Source organism: Condylura cristata, unplaced genomic scaffold, assembly GCF_000260355.1.
Source record: "Condylura cristata isolate star-nosed mole 26May11 unplaced genomic scaffold, ConCri1.0 scaffold00026, whole genome shotgun sequence".
NCBI lineage: Eukaryota > Metazoa > Chordata > Mammalia > Eulipotyphla > Talpidae > Condylura > Condylura cristata.
Window position 1 is genome coordinate 7,034,990 of NW_004567127.1, and position 5,105 is coordinate 7,040,094.

General features: G+C 50.5%; 1 protein-coding gene across 1 annotated transcript in view; it reads right to left on the reverse strand.

Moving 5' to 3' along the window:
• The window catches only part of CTTNBP2NL (CTTNBP2 N-terminal like), a 51,062-nt gene that overhangs the window by 9,899 nt on the left and 36,058 nt on the right, over window positions 1-5,105 (reverse strand). The gene's annotated exons all lie outside the window — the stretch shown is intronic.

Consider the following 5,105-nt stretch of genomic DNA (forward strand, 5'->3'; position numbering starts at 1 on the left):
AGTCGCGGGGAGCCCCCACCACACCACCCGGGGTCGCGGCTGCCGGAGTCGCGGGGAGCCCCCACCACACCACCCGGGGTCGCGGCTGCTGGGAGGGGCACGGGCCCCTCGGGCCAGCTCCGGCTGCGGCCACTCCAGCTGCAGGCTGTAGAGAGGCCTGTGGATTTGCCTGCACCATCAAATGGACCCATTAGGTGCGCGCGTGGAGCTTATTGGTGCTACGGCCCAATCAGACATAGGATTGGAAATGGTCCAATCAGGTGGGGGGACTCTGAAAGAGGCTAGAAGGCAGGGCAGGCCCCCCCCCCCAACACACGCCCTGCCTGGCTCTCTGAGGGCGCTGTCTCTGGCCTCCAAGACAAGGCAAAAGGAGAGCAAGCGGCTGACCCCTGAAGGGAGAGAAGCCCAAAAGCTTCGCAGAGGCCGGGCCACTGCCGTCTGGCCCTGCCTCTGGTGCCACCTGGAAGGAGCACAGCGGCCGGCCGGGGCCTGGTGTCCCCTGAGGGCCGACCGCGCACAGACCTTTCACACGGTGTTTCCGACACCGGAGCCTCTGCGTGACTGGTGGTGGCCAGCCCGCTGCCAGGTGACGGGCACTGTGTCCAGTCACCTCGGAGACCTGTGGACTGCTCCTGATCACCCGCACCGCCTCCCAGTGCCGCCGCCTCAGCGTTTGTCCGGCCGGGCGCCCAGTGCCGTGGGCCCCACCCTCAGGTGCAATGCATGCTCAGCGGCACACCTGTGAGCACCTCCCGCTGAGGTGAGCTGGACCCTGGCCCTGCCTGCCGCTGCCATGAGCTCCAGGCCCTCACTGGTGGGACAGCAGCTTTTGTTTAGGACTTCTGGACTCTGGACACTATTTGGGGTGAGATACCTGGCTACCTGTGGCCTCAGAACTCTTCGGTTTCCCTGTTTGTTAAATAAACCCCATTACTGTCGTTCCCTGTACCAGAGTGGTCTTGCAACTGTTTGTGTGGGTGAGAACCCACAGTGACCTGTCCTCCACCTGACCACTGTCCTTGACCCCTATAGTTCCGCCCCCAGCACACTTTCTGGGTCTAGGCATTCATGTTTATATTCACTCGTAGGTGTTCATATTTATATTAAGTTATTTAAGGTTTACAACCCTAAAGGCAGTGCTGTCATGTCCACTTTGCAAATTACTCTGAGAAAATTATTCACGGAGAGGTCAAGTAACTTTTTCCAGGGTAGCCATCCAGCAACCTGTCAGCATGGGGATTTACGCCCACACAGCCTGGTTCGAAGGTCTGTGTCCTTAACCACCTTGCTTTCTGCTTCTTCTCGACACTTCTATCTTTTCTGTGTTATGGCACCTGAATTCTAAAATAGTGTCAGCGTGATCATTTTGAGTTTTTATATTGAGACATCTAACCAGCTGGCTATTATGAAGGGTCTAAAAGAAACACTTCCTTAACGTAACCCAGGGCGGTTTGTGACTCGTGCACACAGAAACTCTCTTGGTTCTCGGTGGGTCAGCGTGAGGCGCTCACAACTACGGGGGACAGAACCCGTCCATCTGCTGCTAACTGCCCCTCCCCCCTTCCTACTTAGTTCAGTCACTACCCCCACCCACCTTTCTGCTCTGTCAGGGCTCAGGGAATTTGGCAGATGAGGGAGGTGAGCGGGAACGTGGGCCCGTGGGCCCAGCCTCAGGGCCCGGAGGGGGTGGAAAGGGAATCGGGCTTGCCAGCCTCTGCTTGCTGCTCAGAGGGCCTCACAGGAGGCCCTTCATATAAGCGCCACGTATTATGTGCAAAGCACAGAGACATCCACAATTACTTTACTACAAGCAAAAGTTCCCTGAGCTCCTACAATTAAAAAACCCTGTTAATTCAGTGTTGAGGAAGCATTTTCCAATGAGCTATGGTGGAAGATGAGGAGCGTGAGGGTGTGGTGTGTGGTGACGTACCTCTGGAGGGGTGTGACCCTCTATCTCTGACTCATACAGTGTTGTAAGCCAACATTACCACAATTAAAAAAAGAAAATGGCAAAATACTATGTAACACATGGTTTAAAATAAAATCTAGCTATGGAAATTATCATTTATCAATTTTAAAAAAATTTCATTAGATATATTTTCTCACCACCACCACCCCAGTCTGCACATAGGAACTCAACTTGAAAAGAAGGAAATTCACACTTAATTGGAAACTTCAAAGAAAAACGTGCAGTGGGGCCTCCCTGGTGGCTCAGGGGTTAAAGACACAGCTCTATCAAGCTCCTGCCAGTCACTGTAGCTAGTTCAATTCCTAGCCAGGGTGTGACCCACACAGTGCAGCAGACCTCTCCTGTCTTACCTGCTGTTCCCCTGAGCAGTGTATTTCAGTTGACCTGCCTGTTCTGCTCCCCAACTTTGTCTCTGGTGAATCCTCTCACCTCTTGTACCTCTGGCCTACACCCTAGTTCCTGTATGCACAAATAAATCGTAAAAAAAGAATAAAGCAAATGTGCAGTTTCCATCACACAGAAGTCTGTTTCAGTGTTGAAAATCTGATTCCTCCGTTTTCATTCGACTACCCAAGTTCGAAAGCCAGGAGTCACTCAGCCTGATGCTACAGATTTGTGTTGGTATCAGTTGGCAAATGTTCAAAGCAGAGTTGGAAGCCTTGGGTTTTACTTCTGGCTTGCCTACAACCATCTTGTGTGATGACATTATTGGAGAATTCGTATAATTGTAAAATTTGTACACTAGAAGTATGAAGAGTGAAACAGTTTGTTCCTTGAAGTTACTGATAACCATCTCCTAACCTAGACATAAGCATGATGTCTGAGCACCGGGAAACATGAGTTACAGGGGAAGGGACCTGAGAGAATCTAAGACAAAATCCCACTTTTTAATCAGCTCTAAATTAAAAACTAATTTTTTTTTTTAAAGATTTATTTACTTATTTGTACAGAACTGGGGTACAGGCCAGAGATGCGGAGGGTGAGAGGATTCACCAGAGACAGAGCGGGAAGCAGAACAGGCAGATCGACTAAGCACACTGCTGAGGGGAGCAGCGGGCGGGTCAGGAGAGGTCTGGCTCGCCATGTGGTCTCCTCCGGGGCAGGCGGCAGGCGGGAATCGAACTCATGCGGAAGTGGCTTCAGATTCTCAGTGCTGTGCTTTAACCCGCTGCGCCACCAGGGAGGGCCTAAAAACTAATTTTTTAATAAAATTTCAAATAGTCCTTAGGCCTACTCCTTAACTGACTGTTTCATTTTTTTAAATCATGGGAAAAATAAAACTAGTTTTGAGTTACAATTTAAAGGCAATCAGCCCTCCCTGGTGGCACAGCGGGTTGAAGCACAGCACGATGAAGCTGTCTGCAGCCACTGCAGCCCGAGTTTGATCCCCAGCCAGGGAGGTGACCCACATGGCACACAGAAGACCTCTCCTGTTTCACCTGCTGCTCCCCAAAGCAGTGCGTTTTGTCCATCTGCCTGTTCTGCTCCCCACTCTATCTCTGGTGAATCCTCTCATTGCCCCTGCACAGTTGGCTTGAATCCCAGTTCTGTGTGCATAAATAAACTAAGCTAAAACAAAACAAAACAAGAAACGCCAGGCTTTCCCTGGTGGTGCAACAGGTTAAAGCACTGCATTATGAAGCTCTCCAAAGCCACTGCAGCACGAGTTCAATCCCCGGCCAGGGAGGTGACCCACATGGCGTGCCAGACCTCTTCTACACGCTGCTCCCCTCAGCAGTGTACTTTGTCGGTCTGCCTGTTCTGCTCCCCACTCTGTCTCTGGTGAATCCTCTTACCCCACCCTACCACATCTGGCCTGTACCCCAGTTCTGTGAGCATAAATAAATAAATCCTAAAACACACACACACACACACACAACCAACAATTGAAAAGCAACATGAGAACATGAGACTCATGAGAACATGAGACTCATCAGGGTTTCCCTTCATCTAGAGCTTGTTTCTTTAAGCTCAGGTATCACTGTTCATGCCTGAAACCCAGCAAGACTCACTGATGTTATATACTTGAAGCTATGAAATGTCTTAAAGCAAGTTAAGTTAAAAATCTCTCTGAACAAGTAGCCCTCAACACTTGACCACTGCTTCCTTTTCAGAACACCATGAAGAAAGCAGGATGCAATGGCATGAGCTGCGAGTACATTCAAGACGTTGACATCCGATCTGCTGAGAAGCTGTCTCTCAGGTTAAGTACATAGTTAACTAATCTTCAAAAATATGACTCTTGAAACCGACATTGTGATTACCTTGTATAATTAATAAGCATCACAGAGTTAGGAGTAATAGATGAGGAGCTTCTTAGGTAAGGTCTCAGCCTCTCTGAGAACAGTGGTTAAGCTGTCTGTTTTCTCTTGAAGTACTTTGCAGTAATTCCATAATCACTTGCATAGTAATTATAGGTTATACAAAATTGGTGGCTTTGCACATAAATGAAAAGAAGCTGTGGCATAATCTTAAAAAGGCTCCCAGTCACAAAAACAATCCTTATATTACATACAATCTAATAGGGGGCCCAAGTATGGGAAAAATGAATTCAGTGTGTATTTATTATACCAAAGAGTAGGCTGGAACGATGGGACATGGAATAAAGCATTTTCTAACCAACTTAATGATTCAGGTGAACTGTATGGGGTTCTAAAGGCACAGGTAGCCATCACACTGGATAAGACCTGAGGAAGGAAAGCTTGAGTGGTGGTGGAGGCTGGTTATCAGTTCCCACGCAACAGTTACTCCACAATTTGAAAGCTCAAGCGGTGAGCCTGTTTTTAATCTCACAACATGAGGATCAGGAACTGGGAAGGTCTCGCCTGCCCGGTGTTCTCACACTGAGCTGGCCCCAGTCCAGTCAGGCCGGGGCCCAGCCAGCGGAAGGCACAACAGGCTCGGCGGAGTCACCGCCCAGCTTGCTGGCGGCTCAGCACAGCCTCGACTGCTGGCTTCCCACACGACGTGCCGGCGCGCGCCGCGGGCGGACACGCAAGCCAAGACGCGCGCCCCACGGTCTTCTATGATCGAGTCCAGAAACGACACACACAGCACTTCTGAGGCGTTCTGGTGGCCACACAGGCGGACCGCGGCGGACGTGGGAGGCCGCCGCGGGGGGCTGATGCTCAGGGGG